The following is a 25,239-nucleotide window of genomic DNA, read 5'->3' as shown; positions in this document are numbered from 1 at the left end:
ACCCACACTTGGAGCACCGTGCACAGTTCCAGTCTCTGTATCCCTCAGTTAGACCCACACTCGGAGCACCGTGCACAGTTCCAGACTCCGTATCCCGCAGTTAGACCCACACTCGGAGCACCGTGCACAGTTCCAGTCTCCGTATCCCTCAGTTAGACCCACACTCGGAGCACTGTGCACAGTCCCAGTCTCCGTATCCCTCAGTTAGACCCACACTCGGAGCACCGTGCCCAGTCCCAATCTCCGTATCCCTCAGTTAGACCCACACTTGGAGCACCGTGCACAGTCCCAGTCTCCGTATCCCTCAGTTAGACCCACACTCGGAGCGCCGTGCACAGTTCCAGTCTCCGTATCCCTCAGTTAGACCCACACTCGGAGCACCGTGCACAGTTCCAGTCTCCATATCCCTCAGTTAGACCTACACTCAGAGCTCCGTGCATATTCCAGTCTCCGTATCTCTCAGTTAGTTGGAGCATTGAAAGAAATGTGGATGCTGTAAATCAGGAACAAAAACTGAAGTTGCTGTCAGCGTCTGTGAAGAAAAAAAATCATATTTAACGTTTAACAGTACCTTCAATTTCTGTCACGCCGAGAGCACTGTGCACAGTTTCCCAGCATCTCATGGAATATCCGAAAGGCGATAATAGCCCCAACAATAGCGTTCCAATGCTCCGGAATCCCCTCCCTAAACCTCTCCTTCATCATCTCCCTGTATCATCCTGAACTCTTGTTGTCAAAGTGCCATGTGGTCAGACCCTGGGCAATGGGCACTCCCTGTCGCAATGTCAATGCAGATGGTTATTGTCGCAGCCCCCAACCCGTGTATGATCAAGGTGGTGAGAGCAGTGTTCATCTGCCATGTCCCACGGTAATTATTTTGGAACTTTTGCTCATTTGTTTCCGTCAAAAACTTCCCCACTCTCCTATGTTGAAGCAACAGCTGTTGTAATGACCCAGGGTTTCTAAGAATGAGGAAGTCTGTGGTCTCTCTTATCATCCTCACTATGACAGGTCCGTATTCATCAAGACACAGTGGCTCTGTGATATCCCCCCACCCCCCGCATGGCCGTCCTGCCCCTTCCTCGCTGCTCCTGGAAGGCCAGGAGTGATGGGTATTCCGGGATGCGGAGTGGCATTAAGGGCGGGGGCTATCATAGGTGCAGGAGGCCATTCAGCCCCCTCATTGAGCCTGTTACGCCAAACAGGAGGAGGCCGTTCAGCCCCCTCGTTGAGCCTACTGCACTGAACAGGAGGAAGCCATTGAGCTTGTTACACAGGAGCAGGAGGCCATTCAGCCCTGTCCTCCATCTGTTACAGAACAACATGAGGAGGCCATTCAGCCCCTTCCTCGAGCCTGTGACACCATGGACAGCAGGAGGCCTTTCTGCACTGCAGGAATTCCAGCAAACGGCTCAGGAGATGGATGTGAAGCAGGGGCAGGGCCACATCCTAGGGCATTGGGATGGGTTCTGGGGGCAGGGGGACCAGTACAATTGGATGGGGGGGTAAGAGAGGAGCTGATGGGAAGTATCTGTGAGAGAAGGGCTAAATTCCTCACGAGTACGGAGAGGAGGAAGTCTGGGAATGTATACGGGATGGTTCTATTGGGCAATGCATTGAGGAGTAACCATGCACACCTGACTGCATTGCTGTGTGCGTGTAGACATAGACAGTAGGGCCATTTCATACAATTACTGACTTGTTTCACAGCCCGACTGAGTGTCTGCTGTAACAATAATGCGATATGACCCCTGCCCACCAGCCCATCAGACAGCATCTGCACTGCCCCCAGACCCCAGGCAGCCTGTATTCTGCAGCCACCACACTCGTCCCTTCTGGAGGATCCGACAACATCGACCTCCCAGAGGCACTGATTAAAGCAGGAAACTCCCACTCAGCACTGAGCCACTCACAGACAAAAACCAGGCGACACGATATCACACTTCAAACAGCACCCAAAGCCAAAAGTGTCAGGGGCTCAGCTACAGTGACCTCTGCATGAACCAGACACTACCTCAGCACCGACAGTGCGGCGCTCCCACAGCACTGACCCTTCGACAGTGCCCACTCCCTCAGCACTGGCCCTTCGACAGTGCCCACTCCCTCAGCACTGGCCCTTCGACAGTGCCCACTCCCTCAGCACTGGCACTCCGACAGTGCCCGCTCCCTCAGCGCTGACACTACGACAGTGCCCACTGCCTCAGCACTGACCCTCCGACAGTGCCCAGTCCCTAGCACTGACCCTCCGACAGTGCGGCGCTCCCTCAGCACTGACCCTCCGACAGTGCGGTGCTCCCTCAGCGCTGACCCTCCGATAGTGCCCGCTCCCTCAGCACTGACCCACCGACAGTGCCCACTCCCTCAGCACTGACCCTCCGACAGTGCGGCGCTCCCTCAGCACTGACCCTCCGACAGTGCGGTGCTCCCTCAGCGCTGACCCTCCGACAGTGCCCGCTCCCTCAGCACTGACCCTCTGACAATGCCCGCTCCCTCAGCACTGACCCTCCGACAGTGCGGCGCTCCCTTAGCGCTGACCCACCGACAGTTCCCGCTCCCTCAGCACTGACCCTCCGACAGTGCCCACTCCCTCAGCACTGACCCTCCGACAGTGCCCAGTCCCTAGCACTGACCCTCCAACAGTGCGGCGCTCCCTCAGCACTGACCCTCCGACAGTGCCCACTCCCTCAGCACTGACCCTCCGACAGTGAGGCGCTCCCTCAGCGCTGACCCTCTGACAATGCCCGCTCCCTCAGCACTGACCCTCCGACAGTGCGGCGCTCCCTCAGCACTGACCCACCGACAGTTCCCGCTCCCTCAGCACTGACCCTCCGACAGTGCGGCGATCCGTCAGTGCTGACCCTCCGGCAGTGCCCACTCCCTCAGCACTGACCCTCCGACAGTGCCCACTCCCTCAGCACTGACCCTCCGACAGTGCCCAGTCCCTAGCACTGACCCTCCGACAGTGCGGCGCTCCCTCAGCACTGACCCTCCGACAGTGCGGCGCTCCCTCAGCACTGACCCTCTGACAATGCCTGCTCCCTCAGCACTGACCCTCCGACAGTGCGGCTCTCCATCAGTGCTGACCCTCCGACAGTTCCCGCTCCCTCAGCACTGACCCTCCGACAGTGCTGACCTTCCGACAGTGCCCACTCTCTCAGCACTGACCCTCCGACAGTGCCCACTCTCTCAGCACTGACCCTCCGACAGTGCCCAGTCCCTAGCACTGACCCTCCGACAGTGTGTTGCTCCCTCAGCACTCACCCTCCGACAGTGCGGTGCTCCCTCAGCACTGACCCTCTGACAATGCCGGCTCCCTCAGCACTGACCCTCCTACAGTGCCCATTCCCTCAGCGCTGACCGTCCGACAGTGCCCACTCCCTCAGCACTGACCCTCTGACAGTGCGGCGCTCCCTCAGCACTGACCCTCCGACAGTGCCCGCTCCCTCAGCACTGACCCTTTGACAGTGCGGCGCTCCCTCAGCACTGACCCTCCGACAGTGTGTCGCTCCCTCAGCACTCACCCTCTGACAGTGCGGCGCTCCCTCAGCACTGACCCTCCGACAGTGTGTCGCTCCCTCAGCACTCACCCTCTGACAGTGCGGCGCTCCCTCAGCACTGACCCTCCGACAGTGCCCGCTCCCTCAGCACTGACCCTTTGACAGTGCGGCGCTCCCTCAGCACTGACCCTCCGACAGTGCGGCGCTCCCTCAACACTGACCCTCTGACAGTGCGGCGCTCCCTCAGCACTGACCCTCCGACAGTGCGGCGCTCCCTCAGCACTGACCCTCTGACAGTGCGGCGCTCCCTCAGCACTGACCCTCCGACAGTGCGGCGCTCCCTCAGCACTGACCCTCTGACAGTGCGGCGCTCCCTCAGCACTGACCCTCCGACAGTGCCCGCTCCCTCAGCACTGACCCTTTGACAGTGCGGCGCTCCCTCAGCACTGACCCTCCGACAGTGCCCACTCCCTCAGCACTGACCCTCCGACAGTTCCCGCTCCCTCAGCACTGACCCTCCGACAGTGCGGCACTCCCTCAGCACTGACCCTCCAACAGTGCCCGCTCCCTCAGCACTGACCCTCCGACAGTGCCCACTCCCTCAGCACTGACCCTCCGACAGTGCCCACTCCCTCAGCACTGACCCTCCGACAGTGCAGCGCTCCCTCAGCACTGACCCTCCGACAGTGCAGCGCTCCCTCAGCACTGACCCTCCGACAGTGCAGCGCTCCCTCAGCACTGACCCTCCGACAGTGCCCGCTCCCTCAGCACTGACCCTCCGACAGCGCAGCGCTCCCTCAGCACTGACCCTCCGACAGTGCCCACTCCCTCAGCACTGACCCTCCGACAGTGCGGCGCTCCCTCAGCACTGACCCTCCGACAGTGCCCACTCCCTCAGCACTGACCCTCCGACAGTGCGGCGCTCCCTCAGCACTGACCCTCCGACAGTGCAGCGCTCCCTCAGCACTGACCCATGGACAGTGCAGCGCTCCCTCAGCACTGACCCATGGACAGTGCGGCGCTCCTCAGTTCTGATGGGTAATTTTTTTGACATGCAAGTAATTTTTACATTGCAACCAGGAGAATGTTTGCTGTCAGGTTGTAAATCGTCGAACTGGAGTCACTGAAGTTGTACACTTAATTCTCAGGAGTGCAGCTGGTTGAGTGGTTGAATGTCGGCGGTGGAGTATTGTGCTATAGTAACCTTAACTCTGTCAGTATTACTGTTATTATGGAAAGTGATATGTATTGTGCAGCATTTCTGTGTTTAGTTTTGCGGAAGGCCAATTTCAAATTCATCTGACCGGATCAGGGAAACTTAGCCTGGAAGCAGCTACTTCCAGATAGTCCTCCTTTTGGAAAGTTGGGTGTCTTTCTAAAGTAGTGAAGTGTGCTTCTGTACAACTGAAGGGCCGGTGCAGCATCCTGGATGGCAAGGGATATTGAACGTTTGTTAATGTAAAAGAATGAAGCACATAGAATCATAACAGTGCAGTTACAGGCCATTCGGTCCATCAAATTTGCACTGACCCGCCATTGCGCATCCCCACCTTATGCCCGAATCCTTGCATTTACCATGGCTAATCCACCCTAACCTGCACATCCCTGTACTGGTGGGAAAATTGTTAGAATCTGTTCTCGGATAGACTACCACTTAGGAAGGCATGGACTAGTCGGGGATAGTCAGCACAGCTTTGGTCAGGTCATGCCTTACAAATTCAATGGAATACTTTGAGGGAGTGACAAGGAGGATCGATGGGGGACGTGCAATGGTTCTGTATGGATTGCAGTAAGCGTTTGACAACGGCAGATTGGTCAAAGAAAAGTGGGATACAGGTTCAAAGTTGGTGTAGTGTCAGGGAACAGATGTGGACGGAATGTTGCTCCCAAATGATGTTCCACAGGACCCAGCTGCTGTTTGATTCATATATTAACCATTTTGACTTGAACATGGATAGCACACCTGGGACGTTTGCAGATGACACAAACAACATGGCCATGAACTTGACCACATAGAGGATAGTGGCAATCCATAATGATGCAGATGTGGTGGTGGTGTAGGCAGGAGAGTGGCAGATGGAGCTGGACTGCGAAAAGAGCGAGGTAACGCATTTCGAGAGGTGAAACGGTGCTCAGCTCCGGCGATGCCACAGCAGGGTGTCAGGCGGGACCCTTCAAAAAGCAGGGGAGACCCTTCAAAAGTACAGAGAGTGTAGGGAAATGCTTACATAAGAAAGTAGGAGGGCCAAGAGGAGCCTTTAGTGGGCAGGATCACAGGAAAAGGCCAAGACTTTTTTATGAGTAAGTTATGACTAGGAGGATGACTGGGGAATGGAGTGGGGCCTGTAATCTGTGCCCGGAGACAGTGGATGTGGGTGAGGACTTAAATGAATATTTCTCATCTGTATTCACAAAGGAAAAGACATTGTAGCTGGAGATTTCAGCTGGGGATGGTGAGTGTTAAGATTAATACGTAAGAGATATAAATTCCTAAGGCCTAATTAAACACATTCCAGTCTGCTACAGGAGGAGATTGCTCCCTGGAGGGCGATATTTAATACTTTGCTGGCCACAGGTGAGGTGCTAGATGACTGGAGGATAGCCAATGTTTAAGAACATTGAACATAGAACAGTACAGGCCCTTGGGCCCACAATGTTGTGTCAACCTATTATCAATCTACCCTGCATTTTACTGTCCTCCATGTGCCCGTCCAAGAGTCGCTTAAGAGTCTCTAAAGTATCTGAGTCCACTGTCACTGCTGGCAGCGCCATCCACGCGCCCACCACTCTCTGTGTGACGTAGGGATAGACCAAGTAATTACAAACCGGTTAATCTGACGTCAGTCGTGGGGAGATTATTGGAAGAAGTTCTGAGGGCCAGGATTAATCAACGATTGGGATTAATCAGGGATCGTTAGCGTGGATTTGTTGGAGAGAGACCCTATCTGGCTAATTAAGTTTTTTTGAAAAGGTGACGATGTATATTGATGAGGGTAACTTGTTGTTTGCGTGGACTTCAGTGAGGTCTTTGACAAGATCCCACATGGAAGGCTGGTCCAAAAGGTGACAGCCCATGGGATCTGGGACAAGTTGGCAAACTGGATTCAAACTTGACCTAGAGCTAGGAGGCAAAGGGTGATAGTGGAGAGACGCCTGTGACCAAATGGGTATACCACAGGGATTGGTGCTTGGACACTCACTGTTTGTTACATGCATGAATGACTTGGATGGGAATGTAGAAGGTGTATCTAGTAAGTTTGCATGAAAATTGGGGTACTAATGCTAGTGAGGAGGATGGTCTTAGGCTTCAGTCTGATATTGATCAGCTGGTAAATTGGGCAGAGCATTGGCAGATGGAATTCAATCCTGATAAGGGTGAGGTGATGCATTTTGTGAGGCCTAATAAGGGAAGGATTTACACAATGAATGGGAGGTTCCTAGGGAGTACTGAGGAACAAAGGGACCTCAGTATACAGGTCCATAAATCCCTGAACCTACAGGTAGAGAGGGTAGTGAAGAAGGTATACAGGATGCCTTTTTTGAAGACGGGTCCTGACCTGAAACGTGAGGTTTTCTGCCCCTCTGATGCTGCCTGGCCTGCTGCGTTCCTCCAACTCCACACCGTGTTATCTCTGACTCCAGTATCTGCAGTTCTTGCTATCACACAGTATGCTTGCCTTCTTTAACTGTGGCATAGATTGTAGGAGCAAGAAAGTCTTGTTACAACTTTATAAAACATTGGTTAGGGTGCAGATGGAACATATCTGTGTGGCTGTGATCACCACCCTAATCGAAAGGATGTGAGTGCAATGGAGACAGTGCAGAGGAGGTTCAGCAGGAGGTGGAAAATCTCAGTTATGAGAGACGCCAGATAGTCTGGGTTTGTTTTCCTGGAAGAGGCTGAGGGGCAATATGATTGAGGTATACAAAATTGTGAGAGCCTTAAAAGCCTAGTGATATTATTGTTAGATTGTTAATCCAGGTAATTTTCTGGGGACCCAGGTTCGAATCCCTGCCACAGCAGATGGTTGAATTTGAATTCAGTATGGGAAAAATAATCTTGAATTAAGAATCTAATGATGACCATGAGTCAATTATTGGGAAAAACCCCATCTGGTTCACTAATGCCCTTTAGGGAAGGAAACTGCCATCCTTACCTGGTCTGGGACTACATGTGACTCCAGACCCACAACAATGTGGTTGACTCTTAACTGCCCTCTGGACAGTTAGGGATGGACAATAAATGCTGATCTAATCAGTAATGTCCTCATCGTGTGAATGAATTAATTTTAAAAAAAGCAGATAGTGAGAATCTTTTCCCCATGACTGATGTGTCTAAGACCAGTTTGAGGTGGGGAGTAAGTGGTTTAGAGGGAATGTGAGGGTGGTAGAAATATGCAATGTGCAGTCTGGTCCGTGGCAATGTTTAAGAAGCATCTGGATAAGCGTTTGAAATGCCAGGGTGTGCCAGGCTGCAGACCTAGTGCAGGTTAAATGGGACTAGTATAAGTGTGGTGTTTGTGGGTCAGAATGTGGGCGAAGGGCCTGTTGCCATGCTGTGTGACTCTGTGGGTAGCTGGCCTGGGTTTGTGCTCAAGGTTCTGTATGGCTGGGAACTCGCTAATGTGACTGTCTGACACAAAGATGATGGAGTGATACCCACTAAATGTGTGTCCTCTCCAATGCTCCCTGCACTCAGCTGTTTTCAGCCTTGGGTTTGCAGAGTCTACAGTGTGCTGTCAGATTACCCTCCTTTTGAAACGAGCCTTTCTCATTTTGAGTCTGCTGTGGATTGTGTGAAAGACTCGTGCGAATGAAAGATTCCCTAGGAAATCGAGGAGGCAGCACGTTCCCGCATCCTGGAATTGTGACGATCCCAATGGGTTTGGTTCGCTCTGAGCAGAGATGGTGAACATTAAGATTCACCCTGTTGCTGTCTCCTGGGTTCCTCTGCCACAGCACAGACCTGAGAATATCGATGTTCTCTCTGTCCAAATCCCCACAACAGAGTGAGGGGCTTCGGTCATACAGTCATGGAAACAGGCCCTTCGGCCCAACTTGCCCATGTTGCCCAGTTTTCACAATTAATCCAGTCCTATTGGCCTGTGTTTGGTCAATATCCCTCCCTCCCAATCTCTTCCATGTCCCTGTCCAAATGTTTCTTAAATTTTAAAATTGTATTTCACCACCACCACTACCCCTGGCAGCCCTTTCCAGATACTGTGTGAAAACAATTGCCCCTCGGGATTATTTTTATCTCTCCCCTCTCACCTTAAACCACTAGTTTTAGGCTCCTCTACCCTGGGGGAAAGCTGTCAGCTATCGACCTTATCCATACCTCTCATGATTTTATATACCTCTGTAAGGCCACCCTTAGTCTCCTACTCTCCAGTGGAAAAAAGTCCAAGTCTATCCAACCTCTCCTGAGCTTCCTAGTAAATCTTCTCTGCATTCTTTCCAGTTTAATATCCTTTCTATAGTAGGGCAACCAGAACTGCATGCAGTTCTCCAAATGTGGCCTCATCAACATGTTGTATAGCTGTAATGAGACACGCCGACTCCGACATTCAAAGCTCTGACCAATGAAAGCCAGCATGCTGAAAGCCTTCTTCACCACCCTGTCAACTTGTGGCTCCACTTTCAAGGAGCTAAGAACCTTTGCTCCTGGATCTTTTTGTTCTATAACTATCATTGATCGTATGAGTCCTGCCCTGGTCTGCCTTACCAATGTGCAAGATCTTGCATTTATCTAAACTCCATCATCAGCCCAGTGGCCCAGTTGATAAAAATCTGGCTGCATTCCCACATAATCTTTTGTGCATTATACCACAATCCTGGTGTCATCCACAAACCTACTAACCATATCTTCTAAATTCTCATCCAAGTCATTTATAGAAATGAAGAATGACAGTGAACCCAGCAGTGATCCCGATGGTACACCACTGGTCACAGGCCTCCCGTCTGAAAAACAACCCTCTATCACCACTGTCTTCTACTATCAAGCCAACTTTTGTATCCAATTGGCTAGCTCTCCCTGGACCCTGTGAGATTTAACTCCGCTCAACAACCTACCAAGGCCTCGCTAAAGTGCATGTCGACAACATCTACCACACTGTCCTTGTCTAACTTCTTTGTCACCGCTTCAGAAAAACTCCATCAAATGAGATATGATTTCCAATGCATTAAGCCATGCAGACTATCCCAAATGAGTCCTGCCTCTCTGAATGCTTGTAGATCCTCTCTCAGAATCCCCTCTAACAACTTACTCACCACGGATGTTAGGCTCACTGGTCTTTAGTTCCCAGGCATTTCCCTGAAACCTTTCTTAAATAATGGCACATTAGCCACACTCCAATTTTCAGGCACTTTGTCTGTGGCTGTCAATGATATCTCTGCTAGAGTCCCCCCAATTTCCTCCCTAGCTTCCCATAAAGTCTTGGGATATACCTCTTCAGATCCAAGAGATTTATCTTCCTGAATATGCTTTAAGACTTCCAGCACCTCCTCTTCAAGACATGACTGTTTATTTCCCCAGCTTCACTAGCGTTTATACTTCTCTCGATGAGAAATATTCATTTCGGATCGCACCCATCTCTGGTGGCTCTGTATGTACAGGACTTTGTTGATCTTTAAGAGGCCCTATTCTCTCACTAGTTACTCTTTTGTCCTTCATGTACTTGTAGAATCTCTTTGGATTCTCTTTTACCTTATCTGCCCAAGCCGTCTTGTGTCCCCTTTTAGCCCTCCTGATTTCTCTTCTAAATGTACTTCTTAGGAAAGACGTGGAAGCTTTAGAGAGGGTGCACAGGAGATTTACCAGGATGCTGCCTGGACTTGGGGGTGGGGTGGGGGGCAGGTCTTATGAGGAAAGGTTGAGGGAGCTAAGGCTTTTGGAGTGAAGAAGGATGAGAGATGACTTGATAGAGGTGTACAAGATATTGAGAGGCATAGATAGCAAGGATAGTCAGTGACTTTTTCCCAGGGCGGAAATGACTATTACGAGGGGGCTTAATTTTAAGATGATTGGAGGAAGGTATAGGGGAGATGTCAGAGGTAGGTTCTTCACACAGAGAGCGATGGGTGCATGGAATGCGCTGCTGGCAGTGGTCGTGGAGTCAGATACTTTAGAAACGTGAGCCTTGGATAGGCACATGGAGGATAGTAAAATGTAGGATGTGCAGGGTAGTTTGATCTTAGAGTAGGATAATAGGTCAACATTGTGGGCCAAAGGGCCTGTACTGTGCTATGACACCTGCTATAGCCGTCAAGGAATTCACTTGATCCCAGCTGCCCATACCCGTCGCATACTTCCTTCTTTTTCTTCATGAGCCACTTAAGCTGCCCCCATCCAGGGCAAGTGGGGATTATGCCATCCCACTTCCGGCTCGTGCCTTGTCGATGGTGGGAAGTCAGGGAGTGCATTACTGCAGAGAATTTTTTCTTACCCAGGCTCTGGGAGTTTGATATCTGTTTTAACCCGGTCTTTTTTTACAACCTCAACCTTCCCATCCAGTCTGTACAGGCAACAATCAGTATTAGGAGAAATTAAATTATTTTATTAAAACGTTCCTCCAGGATTACATTCAACTTTCCTCCTGCTAATCAAAGCCTCAAAAGCATACAGGAAGCCCATTCAGCCCACCAACTCCATACTAGCTCTCTCTGGAGAGCAAACCAGTCAGGCATGATTCCCCGCTCCCTTCCTGTTGTTCAGAGAGTTCATTTCCCTTCAACATCCATCCAATTTCCATTTGAAACCAATGACTATCTCCCCTACCCGCTCCCACCTTGTGGGCAGTGGATTGCAGACTGGAACATCGCGAACCTCCCCCCGCCCCCCAACCCCAGCATGTCTGCCCCAGAATCTTCTATCTGTTTCCCCCTGCTCCGTGTCTCACCAGCTCTCCTTTGCCTCCCTGAACTAAAGCTGTCGCCGTCTGCTCTCCTCAGTTGGAATTACCCCTCAGGGGCTCCTCTGTCTCATGTGCAGGCCGTCGGGCCCTGAGGTCTGCTGTGCCATTCAATGAGAGCAATGCTCAGGATTTCCTCAAGGGATGAGGGTATGGTAGGCTGGGCCCAACGTTTAATGCCCGGCCCTAGTTGCCCTTCAGGGAGGTACTAACTTCCTTCAATTGTTGCAATTGAAGGATACAACTGAGTGGCTTACTAGATTGTTAACTACATTGGGGTAAGTCAGGAGTCAGGAGAAGCTCAGACCCCAGGAGAGGGTGACAGATATCCTTTCCTTAAAGGCATTGTGCGGCCCAGTGGGTGTTGGAAATGGTTTCATGGTCATCAGAGGATTCTTAACTCTGAATGGTTTTTGTCATTGCTTTCAAATTCTGCCATTGTGAAATATCATCACTGGCACGCACATGCACACACTCCCCAACCCCAGAACATTAGCTGGGTTTCTGGATTAACAATTCAGTGATAATACCGTGATCGCCACCGCCTCCCCCAATTGGCATGAGCGTTCAAGCTCCATTTTACCATCTTCACCCAAGAAGCCTATGGGATGTGCACCAACTCTATCCCTGAGCTGCGCCAGCTACGTTACACCCTCCCTATCTCTGTAATCTCCTCCATTCCCTACACCCCTCCCTATCTCTGTAACCCACTCCAGCCCCTACACCACCTCCCTATCTCTGTAACCCCCTCCAGCCCCTACACGCCCTCCCTATCTCTGTAACCCACTCCAGCCCCTACACCACCTCCCTATCTCTGTAACCCCCTCCAGCCCCTACACCCCCTCCCTATCTCTGTAACCCCCTCCAGCCCCTACACCCCCTCCCTATCTCTGTAACCCACTCCAGCCCCTACACCCCCTCCCTATCTCTGTAACCTCCTCCAGCCCCTACACGCCCTCCCTATCTCTGTAACCCACTCCAGCCCCTACACCACCTCCCTATCTCTGTAACCTCCTCCAGTCCCTACACCCCCTCCCTATCTCTGTAACCCACTCCAGCCCCTACACCACCTCCCTATCTCTGTAACCTCCTCCATTCCCTACACCTCTCCCTATATCTGTAACCTCCTCCAGCCCCTACACCTCTCCCTATCTCTGTAACCCCCTCCAGCCCCTACACTCCTCCCTATCTCTGTAACCTCCTCCAGCCTCTACACCTCTCCCTTTCTCTGTAATCTCCTCCAGCCCCTACACCTCTCCCTGTCTCTGTAACCCCCTCCAGCCCCTACACTCCTCCCTATATCTGTAACCCCCTCCAGCCCCTCCCTATCTCTGTAACCCCCTCCAGCCCCTACACCCTCTCCCTATCTCGGTAACCTCCTCCAGCCTCTACACCTCTCCCTATCTCTGTGACCTCCTGTAGCCCCTACACCCCCTCCCTATCTCTGTAACACCTTGAATCCCAGCCTCTCACGTACACACCCCCTGATTCCCATCCCTACAATGCTGAGGCTATGCATTCAGCTGCTCAGGGCAGCTCCGGAATCCCCTCCTGAACATCTCCACCCACCCCCGACCTCTTCTGCCCTTCCCCTCTGCCCCCCACACCGGCCTCTTCAGGATGGTCCTTCAACAGTGGCTTCATTGACCGAGGATCTGGTCCACCCAATTCACTTGGGTTGTTGAGTGATGACCCGTAAATTGAAGGTGCTATACGAATGAAGCTTGCTGCCATTTGCGACCTGACCCGTTGACACTCCTGGCCCCCAGGGAAGTTCCTGGCAGGCCCTGCAGCTCCCGAGAAGCTGACCCATGAACTCGGAGTGTGTCACAGGTTAGGGTCTCAGGGACTGTGGGACCCGCTGTCTGTCTACACCCTCAGGTGCTCCTGGAGGGGCTAAACTTTTCGTCGGCCAGCGATTGGGGGTAGTGTGAATGCGAGGGGGACACATTCAGTTTGCGATGTGGCCCCCCCTTTCCTCATTGTGGGGTGAGGGAGTATTTGAACTCTGACTCCAGCGAGCTGAACTATCTCGTACAACAACATCTGCATTTTAGTATCACCCACAGGTCCAGCCCCAACTCAGTATCTCCTTCTTCACACTTCCCCCATGCCCCTGCCAAACCTACCCCCCCCCCTCCCTATCTCTGTCACCTCCTCTGGCCCCTATATTCCCTCCCTATCTCTGTCACCTACATCCCCTCCCTATCTCTGTAACGCCCTCAAACCCCTACACCCCCTCTCTATCCCTGTAACTCCCCTCCAGCCCCTACACCCCCTCTCTATCCCTGTAACCCCCCCTCCAGTCCCTACACCCCCTCCCTGTCTCTGTAACCCCCTCCAGCCCCTACACCCCCTCCCTGTCTGTGTAACCCCTTCCAGCCCCTACACCCCCTCCCTATCTCTGTAACCCCCTCCAGCCCCTACACCCCCTCCCTATCTCTGTAACCCCCTCCAGCCCCTACACCCCCTCCCTGTCTCTGTAACCCCTTCCAGCCCCTACACCCCCTCTCTATCCCTGTAACCCCCCCTCCAGTCCCTACACCCCCTCCCTGTCTCTGTAACCCCCTCCAGCCCCTACACCCCCTCCCTATCTCTGTAACCCCCTCCAGCCCCTACACCCCCTCCCTGTCTCTGTAACTCCCTCCAGTCCCTACACCCCCTCCCTATCTCTGTAACCCCCTCCTGCCCCTACACCCCCTCCCTCTCCCTGGATTCTCATCTATCTTCAGCCCCTCAAGCATCCCCTGATTCCCTCTCCGTCCCTTTGGGACATGCCTGGGGTCCTGACCTTTGGAATACCTTCCCCAAAGCCTGTCTCGCTGTGTCTGTCTCTCTCTGTTTCTCTGTCTCTCTATCTCTCTCTCTCTGTCTCTCTGGTTGCCTCTTCTCAACAAAGTTGCTTAAGAACTGACCTCTTGGACTGAGGTTTTAGTAACCAGTTTGGAACATCTCGTTACCCATTGGGGCAGTATGTGAATGAAATCTGTCCAGACCATACCAAGCCCAAAGTTTTATCCTGCAGATCGCACACTGGCACAATCTGATTGCAATGTTATGGCCTGGTGTACACAGTCAGGAGACCACTGTGCTGGGTGTGAGCCAAGAACAGGGAAAGCACCAGTGACACCTTGGGAAGAAACCTAATCAGTGCTGGGCCAGGGACAGGCTCCCTGACCCCAAGCAGTTTACATGTGGGGTCTTACATTGCTGATTTGATTACGCACACCAGTTCCTGATAAAAAGTCTTTGTCCATCTCAAATTATCCTCAGCGGTGCCTGTATCAGTGAAGAGAACAGAGTGAACAGATTTAAGTTTTGCATCATTAATATCATATCACAGTAGGGTCCGGGTCAATAAAGTTAACCACCCCACAAAATCTATCAAACTCTCAAACATACACATTCTGATTGCCCGTCTGCACTGCATCCTCACAGTCCCCATGAATACAGAATGGCCTGTGTATGATCATTGGGATTAGTAGTCCTTGTGTATGATAACGAATAGCTCCCACTGCGTAAATTATAGAGAATAGCTTCCCCCTGTGATATATTACAGGGAATAGCAGTCCCTGTGTGTATGATAGAAATAGCAGATCCTCTGTAAATCATAGAGAATAGCTCCCCCTGTCCGTACTATAGACAACAGCAGTCCCTGTGTATGTTATAGGGAATAGCAGCCCCTGTGTATATTATAGGGAATAGCAGTCCCTGTGTATATTATAGGGAATAGCAGTCCCTGTGTATATTATAGGGAATAGCAGTTCCTGTGTATATTACGGGGAATAGCAGACCCCGTGTATATTATAGAGAATAGCAGTCTCTGTGTACATTATAGGGAATAGCAGCCCCTGTGTACATTATAGGGAATAGCAGTCCCTGTGTATATTACGGGGAATAGCAGACCCCGTGTATATTACGGGGAATAGCAGACCCCGTGTATATTATAGAGAACAGCAGTCCCTGTGTACATTATAGGGAATAGCAGCCCCTGTGTACATTATAGGGAATAGCAGCCCCTGTGATTATAATAGGGAATAGCAGTCCCTGTGTATATTATAGGGAATAGCAGCCCCTGTGTACATTATAGGGAATATCAGTCCCTGTGTACATTATAGGGAATAGCAGCCCCTGTGTATATTATAGAGAATAGCAGTCCCCATGTGTATTATTGGGAATAGCAGTCCCAGTGCATATTATAAGGAATAGCAGACCCTGTGTATATTATAGGGAATAGCAGCCCCTGTGTACATTATAGGGAATAGCAGTCCCTGTGTACATTATAGGGAATAGCAGCCCCTGTGTATATTATAGAGAATAGCAGTCCCCATGTGTATTATTGGGAATAGCAGTCCCAGTGCATATTATAAGGAATAGCAGACCCTGTGTATATTATAGGGAATAGCAGCCCCTGTGTATATTATAGAGAATAGCAGTCCCCATGTGTATTATTGGGAATAGCAGTCCCAGTGCATATTATAGGGAATAGCAGACCCCGTGTATATTATAGAGAATAGCAGCCCCTGTGTATATTATAGAGAATAGCAGCCCCTGTGTATATTAGAGAGAATAGCAGTCCCCATGTGTATTATTGGGAATAGCAGTCCCAGTGCATATTATAGGGAATAGCAGCCCCTGTGTATATTATAGAGAATAGCAGTCCCCATGTGTATTATTGGGAATAGCAGTCCCAGTGCATAATATAGGGATTAGCAGCCCCTGTGTACATTATAGGGAATAGCAGCCCCTGTGTATATTATAGAGAATAGCAGCCCCTGTGTATATTATAGGGAATAGCAGCCCCTGTGTATATTATAGAGAATAGCAGTCCCCATGTGTATTATTGGGAATAGCAGTCCCAGTGCATATTATAGGGAATAGCAGACCCTGTGTATATTATAGAGAATAGCAGCCCCTGTGTATATTATAGGGAATAGCAGCCCCTGTGTATATTATAGAGAATAGCAGTCCCCATGTGTATTATTGGGAATAGCAGTCCCAGTGCATATTATAGGGAATAGCAGACCCTGTGTATATTATAGAGAATAGCAGCCCCTGTATATATTATAGGGAATAGCAGCCCCTGTGTATATTATAGGGGATAGCAGACCCTGTGTATATTATAGGGAATAGCATAGTATTCTTAACCATATTATCCATTTGTGACACAAACGTCAAACAATTATGTACCTGGACCCTTCAGTCCCTGTTCTGCAACATTACCCAAGACCCGAGAGATGGAGTGTTTGAGGAGGAGTGAGACTGTGTGTGAGAGAGTGAGAGCGAGAGAAAGAGTGAGAGTCCGCCTCAGAATGAGTGAGTGGGAAAGAACAGGTTGACGGGAGAGGGGAAGACAGAGATGAGGTGGTGGGGGCTGTAGTGATTGTGGGAGGTTGCAGGGTGGGGCAGCAGAGTGCGGGAGGAGGAGGATGAGGATCGATGGGAAAAAGCAGGGGCAATTTGACCGGGAGAGGTTTCATCGCCACTTCATAATGGTGGGAGGGGCAACCAGGTAAGGGCATGGGTGGGGACATGGGGGTGAGGGAGGCTGTGTGAGAATAAGGGGTGCTGCCTCGCAAACCCCCCCCTCCACCCCCAATGACAAGGATATCCCAATAAGGCCAGGCTGGGGGCTGGGCAGTGGGTGTCACAATGAACCCAACAGGCAGGTCCCATCAAAGTACTCAGGCAGAGGATCAGTACCAGACCAGGACAGACCCAGGAGCCAGGAGAGTGAGAGAGGGCACAATTTGCCCCCACCCTGCCAAAACAAAACAACACACCCACCCAACCCCACCCTGCCAAAACACAACCGCTCGCCTGCAGGACCCTGCCTCTGTCCAGACGTAGCCGAGAGAGAGAGAGAAAGAGAAAGGAAAGAGAAAGAAGAGAGAGAGAGAAGGCCAGCTGGTGTACAAAGAGGTCTCAGCCCCCTGCCACGCCTCGGTCTACACCACCCCACCACCCCCACCCTCGGACGCGTCCCCTTTTACGTCTCACCAGCACCCCCCACCCCTCCCCGCGGACAGACAGACAGCTGACGGAGTCTGGCCATGACAAGACGGTACAGCCCCCAGGGTCGGCGAAGGGGCCCGAAACTCTGCAAGAAGAGGATCAGGAACAAGCAGCGGAATGGCCTCCGGCTGAGGGTCCCGGTCTACCGCCACGCGGCCAGCGTGCAAAGGAGGAAGCCACGCCGTGCAAAGACACTCGCCAAAATGGCACTGAAGCGATACTTTATCTGCCACGATAACAGCTTTGTGGGAACGATGGTGTAGAGAGCAGTACGTTTTCTCTCTCTCTCTCTCCCACCAACAACCTTCTCCCCCTCCCCGAACACAGCACCTCGATATACATATGGAGGTTATTCTTGATGAATTAATAAAGCTGCAATACAAGTAAATTGTTGTCCTGTCAGTGATTGCTCTCGCCACAGGAATGAATATCTCGCAGGGAGATAGAGTCACTCACTCACACTCTCTCTGCATCTCTCTGTCCCTCTCAGCATACCTCGCCCTGTCTCTCTCTCTCTCTCTCTCTCTCTCTGTCCCTCTCAGCATACCTCGCCCTGTCTCTCTCTCTCTCTCTCTCTCTCTCTCTGTCCCTCTCAGCATACCTCGCCCTGTCTCTCTCTCTCTCTCTCTCTCTCTCTCTGTCCCTCTCAGCATACCTTTCTCTGTCTCTCTCTGTCTGTCCCTTTCAGCTTACCTCTCTCACTCTGTTTCTCTCTCTCTCTGTCCGTCTCAGCTTACCTCTCTCTCTCTCCCTCTCAACTTACCTCTGTCTCTCTCTCTCTCTCTCTCTCTCCCGCTCTCAGTTTACCCCTCTCTCTCTCTCTCTCTCTCTCCCTCAGCTTACCTCTCAGTCTCTCTCTCTCTCTCCATCTCAGCTTACCTCTCAGTCTCTCTCTCTCTCTCCATCTCAGCTTACCTCTCTCTGTGACCCTCTCAACTTACTTCTCTCTGTCTCCCCGTTTCTGTCCCTCGGTGTCTCTCTGTCCCTCTCTGTCTCTCAGTATGTCCCTCTGTCCCTGCCAGTCTGTCTCACTGTGACTCTCTCTGTGTCCCTCTCCATCTCTCAGTGTCTGTCAGTTTCTCTCTGTGTCTGTCTCTCTCTGTCCCTCTCCATCTCTCAGTGTATTTCTTTGTCCATCTCATTCTCCCTCTCTCTGTCTTTCTCTGTCCCTCAGTGTATCTCTCTGTCCCTGCCAGTGTCTCTCTGTGTCTACATCTCTCTCTCTCCTTCTCTGTAGGGCTGTGTACACTTGATAAAATGCTTCAATATTGCATCCCTCTCACTGACACACCAGGGGACCAACGACTGAGCCTCCTTAATCTCTCGCCTGGGACAGATCCACCCCGAACCCCTGAAATCAGACCCAGAAGAGGCAGGAATCTCCACTGCTCTCCCTTTGGGGCAGGACTGTCCTTCCTGAGCTAAAGGTGGAGCTGCAGCTGCACACAATCCGTCGGGAACTTTATAAATGAAACAAAACCTTTGTCGTTCCTCAGCTCAGTCCAGTTGTGATAGATGCCATTTACAATAAAGACAGGACTTCCAATGTCGGCATTGAGGGAGCGGGCACTGTCGGAATGTCAGTGCTGAGGGAGTGGGCACTGTCGGAGGGTCAGCGTTGAGGGAGCGGGCACTGTTGGAGGGTCAGTGCTGAGGGAGCGCTGCACTGTCGGAGGGGCAGTGCTGAGGGAGCGCCGCACCGTCGGAGGGTCAGTGCTGAGGGAACATGCACTGTCGGAGGGTCAGCACTGAGGGAGCACCACACTGTAGGAGGGTCAGTGCTGAGGAAGCGCTGCACTGTCGGAGGGTCAGTGCTGAGGGAATGGGCACTATTGGAGGGTCAGTGCTGAGGGAGTGCCGCACTGTCGGAGGGTCAGTGCTGAGGGAGTGGGCACTGTAGGAGGGTCAGTGCTGAGGGAGCGGGCCCTGTCAAAGGGTCAGTGCTGAGGGAGCGGGCACTGTCGGAGGGTCAGTGCTGAGGGAGCGAGCCCTGTCGGAGGGTCAGTGCTGAGGGAGCGGGCACTGTCGGAGGGTCAGTGCTGAGGGAGCGGGCACTGTCGGAGGGTCAGTGCTTGGGGAGTGTGCACTGTCGGAGGGCTAGTGTTGAGGGAGTGCCGCACTGTCGGAGAGTCAGTGCTGAGGGAGTGGGCACAGTCGGAAGGTCAGTGCTGAGGGAACACTGCACTGTAGGAGGGTCAGTGCTGAGGGAGTGTGCACTGTCGGAGGGTCAGTGCTGAGGGAGTGGGCACTGTCGGTGGGTCAGGGCTGAGGGAGCGCCGCACTGTCGGAGGGTCAGTGCTGAGGGAGTGGGCACTCTCGGACGGTCAGTGCTGAGGGAGCGGGCACTGTTGGAGGGTCAGTGCTGAGGGAGCGCCACGCTGTCGGAGGGTCAGTGCTGAGGGAGCACCGCACTGTCGGAGGGTCAGTGCTGAGGGAGCGGGCACTGTCGGAGGGTCAGTGCTGAGGGAGCACCGCACTGTCGGAGGGTCAGTGCTGAGGTAGTGCCGCACTGTCGGAGGGTCAGTGCTGACCGAGTGCCGCGCTGTCGGAGGGTCAGTGCTGAGGGAACACCGCACTGTAGGAGGGTCAGTGCTGAGGGAGTGTGCACTGTTGGAGTGTCTGTGCTGAGGGAGTGGGCACTGTCGGTGGGTCAGGGCTGAGGGAGCGCCGCACTCTCGGACGGTCAGTGCTGAGGGAGCGGGCACTGTCGGAATGTGAGTGCTGAGGGAGTGGGCACTGTCGGAGGGTCAGCGTTGAGGGAGCGGGCACTGTTGGAGGGTCAGTGCTGAGGGAGCGCTGCACTGTCGGAGGGGCAGTGCTGAGGGAGCGCCGCACTGTCGGAGGGTCAGCACTGAGGGAGCACCACACCGTAGGAGGGTCAGGGCTGAGGGAGCGCTGCACTGTCGGAGGGTCAGTGCTGAGGGAATGGGCACTGTCGGAGGGTCAGTGCTGAGGGAGTGTCGCACTGTCGGAGTGTCAGTGCTGAAGGAGTGGGCACTGTAGGAGGGTCAGTGCTGAGGGATCGGGCCCTGTCAAAGGGTCAGTGCTGAGGGAGCGGGCACTGTAGGAGGGTCAGTGCTGAGGGAGCGGGCACTGTCAGAGGGTCAGTGCCGAGGGAGCGCCGCACTGTCGGAGGGTCAGTGCTGAGGGAGCGGGCACTGTCGGAGGGTCAGTGCTTGGGGAGTGTGCACTGTCAGTGGGTCAGTGCTGAGGGAACACTGCACTGTAGGAGGGTCAGTGCTGAGGGAGTGTGCACTGTCGGAGTGTCAGTGCTGAGGGAGTGAGCACTGTCGGTGGGTCAGGGCTGAGGGAGCGCCGCACTGTCGGAGGGTTAGTGCTGAGGGAGTGGGCACTCTCGGACGGTCAGTGCTGAGGGAGCGGGCACTGTTGGAGGGTCAGTGCTGAGGGAGCACCGCACTGTCGGAGGGTCAGTGCTGAGGGAGCGGGCACTGTCGGAGGGTCAGTGCTGAGGTAGTGCCGCACTGTCGGAGGGTCAGTGCTGAGGGAGTGCCGCGCTGTCGGAGGGTCAGTGCTGAGGGAACACCGCACTGTAGGAGGGTCAGTGCTGAGGGAGTGGGCAATGTCGGTGGGTCAGGGCTGAGGGAGCGCCGCACTGTTGGAGGGTCAGTGCTGAGGGAGTGGGCACTCTCGGACGGTCAGTGCTGAGGGAGCGGGCACTGTCGGAGGGTCAGTGCTGAGGGAGTGGGCACAGTCGGAGGGTCAGTGCTGAGGGAACACTGCACTGTAGGAGGGTCAGTGCTGAGGGAGTGTGCACTGTCGGAGTGTCAGTGCTGAGGGAGTGGGCACTGTCGGTGGGTCAGGGCTGAGGGAGCGCCGCACTGTCGGAGGGTTAGTGCTGAGGGAGTGGGCACTCTCGGACGGTCAGTGCTGAGGGAGCGGGCACTGTCGGAGGTTCAGAGTTGAGGGAGTGGGCACTGTCGGAGGTTCAGAGTTGAGGGAGCGGGCACTGTTGGAGGGTCAGTGCTGAGGGACTGGGCACTGTCGGTGGGTCAGGGCTGAGGGAGCGCCGCACTGTTGGAGGGTCAGTGCTGAGGGAGTGGGCAAACTCGGACGGTCAGTGCTGAGGGAGTGCTGCACTGTAGGAGGGTCAGTGCTGAGGGAGCGGGCACTGTAGGAGGGTCAGTGCTGAGGGAGCGAGCCCTGTCGGAGGGTCCATGCTGAGGGAGCGGGCACTGTCGGAGGGTCAAGGCTGAGGGAGCGGGCACTGTCGGAGGGTCAGTGCTGAGGGAGCGCCGCACCGTCGGGGGTCAGTGCTGAGGGAGTGGGCACAGTTGGAGGGTCAGTGCTGAGGGAACACTGCACTGTAGGAGGGTCAGTGCTGAGGGAGTGTGCACTGTCGGAGTGTCAGTGCTGAGGGAGTGGGCACTGTCGGTGGGTCAGGGCTGAGGGAGTGGGCACTGTCGGAGGGTCAGCGTTGAGGGAGCGGGCACTGTTGGAGGGTCAGGGCTGAGGGAGTGGGCACTGTCGGAGGGTCAGTGCCGAGGGAGCGCCGCACTGTCGGAGGGTCAGTGCTGAGGGAGCGGGCACTGTCGGAGGGTCAGTGCTTGGGGAGTGTGCACTGTCGGAGGGCTAGTGTTGAGGGAGCGCCGCACTGTCGGAGGGTCAGTGCTGAGGGAACACTGCACTGTAGGAGGGTCAGTGCTGAGGGAGTGTGCACTGTCGGAGTGTCAGTGCTGAGGGAGTGAGCACTGTCGGTGGGTTAGGGCTGAGGGAGCGCCGCACTGTCGGAGGGTTAGTGCTGAGGGAGTGGGCACTCTCGGACGGTCAGTGCTGAGGGAGCGGGCACTGTTGGAGGGTCAGTGCTGAGGGAGCGCCGCGCTGTCGGAGGGTCAGTGCTGAGGGAGCACCGCACTGTCGGAGGGTCAGTGCTGAGGGAGCGGGCACTGTCGGACGGTCAGTGCTGAGGGAGCGCCGCACTGTCGGAGGGTTAGTGCTGAGGTAGTGCCGCACTGTCGGAGGGTCAGTGCTGAGGGAGTGCCGCGCTGTCGGAGGGTCAGTGCTGAGGGAACACCGCACTGTAGGAGGGTCAGTGCTGAGGGAGTGGGCACTGTTGGAGGGTCAGTGCTGAGGGAGTGGGCACTCTCGGACGGTCAGTGCTGAGGGAGCAGGCACTGTCGCAGGGTCAATGCTGAGGGAGTGGGCACAGTCGGAGGGTCAGTGCTGAGGGAACACTGCACTGTAGGAGGGACAGTGCTGAGGGAGTGTGCACTGTCGGAGTGTCAGTGCTGAGGGAGTGGGCACTGTCGGTGGGTCAGGGCTGAGGGAGCGCCGCACTGTCGGAGGGTTAGTGCTGAGGGAGTGGGCACTCTCGGACGGTCAGTGCTGAGGGAGTGCTGCACTGTAGGAGGGTCAGTGCTGAGGGAGCGAGCCCTGTCGGAGGGTCCATGCTGAGGGAGCGGGCACTGTCGGAGGGTCAATGCTGAGGGAGCGGGCACTGTCGGAGGGTCAGTGCTGAGGGAGCGGGCACAGTCAGAGGGTCAGTGCTGAGGGAACACTGCACTGTAGGAGGGTCAGTGCTGAGGGAGTGTGCACTGTCGGAGTGTCAGTGCTGAGGGAGTGGGCACTGTCGGTGGGTCAGGGCTGAGGGAGTGGGCACTGTCGGAGGGTCAGTGCTGAGGGAGCGGGCACTGTCGGTGGGTCAGGGCTGAGGGAGCGCTGCACTGTCGGAGGGTTAGTGCTGAGGGAGTGGGCACTCTCGGGCGGTCAGTGCTGAGGGAGTGGGCACTGTCGGAGGTTCAGCATTAAGGGAGCGGGCACTGTTGGAGGGTCAGTGCTGAGGTAGCGCCGCGCTGTCAGAGGGTCAGTGCTGAGGGAGCGCCGCACTGTCGGAGGGTCAGTGCTGAGGGAGCGCCGCACTGTCGGAGGGTCAGTGCTGAGGGAGTGCCGCGCTGTCGGAGGGTCAGTGCTGAGGGAACACCGCACTGTAGGAGGGTCAGTGCTGAGGGAGTGTGCACTGTCGGAGTGTCAGTGCTGAGGGAGTGGGCACTGTCGGTGGGTCAGGGCTGAGGGAGCGCCACACTGTTGGAGGGTCAGTGCTGAGGGAGCGGGCACTGTAGGAGGGTCACTGCTGAGTGAGTGGGCACCGTCAGAGGGTCAGTGCCGAGGGAGCGGGCACTGTCGGAGGGTCAGTGCTGAGGGAGCGAGCCCTGTCGGAGGGTCCATGCTGAGGGAGCGGGCACTGTCGGAGGGTCAGTGCTGAGGGAGCGCCGTACCGTCGGGGGTCAGTGCTGAGGGAGTGGGCACAGTCGGAGGGTCAGTGCTAAGGGAACACTGCACTGTAGGAGGGTCAGTGCTGAGGGAGTGTGCACTGTCGGAGTGTCAGTGCTGAGGGAGTGGGCACTGTCGGAGGGTCAGTGCTGAGGGAGTGTGCACTGTCGGAGTGTCAGTGCTGAGGGAGTGTGCACTGTCGGAGTGTCAGTGCTGAGGGAGTGGGCACTGTCGGTGGGTCAGGGCTGAGGGAGCGCCGCACTGTCGGAGTGTCAGTGCTGAGGGAGTGGGCACTGTCGGAGGGTCAGCGTTGAGGGAGCGGGCACTGTCGGAGGGTCAGTGCTGAGGGAGCGCTGCACTGTTGGAGGGTCAGTGCTGAAGGACTGGGCACTGTCGGAGGGTCAGTGCTGAGGGAGCGCCGCACCGCCGGAGGGACAGTGCTGAGGGAGTGGGCACTGTCGGAGGGTCAGAGCTGAGGGAGTGCCGCACTGTCGGAGGGTCAGTGCTGAGGGAGCGCCGCACTGTCGGAGGGTCAGTGCTGAGGGAGCGCCGCACTGTCGGAGGGTCAGTGCTGAGGGAGCGCCGCACTGTCGGTGGGTCAGTGCTGAGGGAGCGCCGCACTGTCGGAGGGTCAGTGCTGAGTGAGTGGGCACTGTCAGAGGGTCAGTGCTGAGGGAGTGGGCACTGTTGGAGGGTCAGTGCTGAGGGAGCGGGCACTGTCGGAGTGTCAGTGCTGAGGGAGTGGGCACTGTCGGTGGGTCAGGGCTGAGGGAGTGCCGCACTGTTGGAGGGTCAGTGCTGAGGGAGCGGGCACTGTAGGAGGGTCACTGCTGAGTGAGTGGGCACCGTCAGAGGGTCAGTGCCGAGGGAGCGGGCACTGTCGGAGGGTCAGTGCTGAGGGAGCGAGCCCTGTCGGAGGGTCCATGCTGAGGGAGCGGGCACTGTCGGAGGGTCAATGCTGAGGGAGCGGGCACTGTCGGAGGGTCAGTGCTGAGGGAGCGCCGTACCATCGGGGGTCAGTGCTGAGGGAGTGGGCACAGTCGGAGGGTCAGTGCTAAGGGAACACTGCACTGTAGGAGGGTCAGTGCTGAGGGAGTGTGCACTGTCGGAGTGTCAGTGCTGAGGGAGTGGGCACTGTCGGAGGGTCAGTGCTGAGGGAGTGTGCACTGTCGGAGTGTCAGTGCTGAGGGAGTGGGCACTGTCGGAGGGTCAGCGTTGAGGGAGCGGGCACTGTCGGAGGGTCAGTGCTGAGGGAGCGCTGCACTGTTGGAGGGTCAGTGCTGAGGGACTGGGCACTGTCGGAGGGTCAGTGCTGAGGGAGCGCAGCACCGCCGGAGGGACAGTGCTGAGGGAGTGGGCACTGTCGGAGGGTCAGAGCTGAGGGAGCGCCGCACTGTCGGAGGGTCAGTGCTGAGGGAGCGCCGCACTGTCGGAGGGTCAGTGCTGAGGGAGCGCCGCACTGTCGGAGGGTCAGTGCTGAGTGAGTGGGCACTGTCAGAGGGTCAGTGCTGAGGGAGTGGGCACTGTTGGAGGGTCAGTGCTGAGGGAGCGGGCACTGTCGGAGTGTCAGTGCTGAGGGAGTGGGCACT

General features: G+C 54.9%; 1 protein-coding gene across 1 annotated transcript in view; it reads right to left on the bottom strand.

Moving 5' to 3' along the window:
- The window catches only part of fpr1 (formyl peptide receptor 1), an 88,303-nt gene that overhangs the window by 10,969 nt on the left and 52,095 nt on the right, over window positions 1-25,239 (bottom strand). The window contains 2 exon segments of the mRNA XM_059641235.1: window positions 423-532; window positions 14,614-14,686. The gene's annotated coding sequence lies outside the window, so the exon portion shown is untranslated.

The sequence above is a fragment of the Stegostoma tigrinum genome, chromosome 41 (assembly GCF_030684315.1).
Source record: "Stegostoma tigrinum isolate sSteTig4 chromosome 41, sSteTig4.hap1, whole genome shotgun sequence".
Lineage (NCBI taxonomy): Eukaryota > Metazoa > Chordata > Chondrichthyes > Orectolobiformes > Stegostomatidae > Stegostoma > Stegostoma tigrinum.
This window is presented reverse-complemented; position numbering and strand designations above follow the sequence as displayed.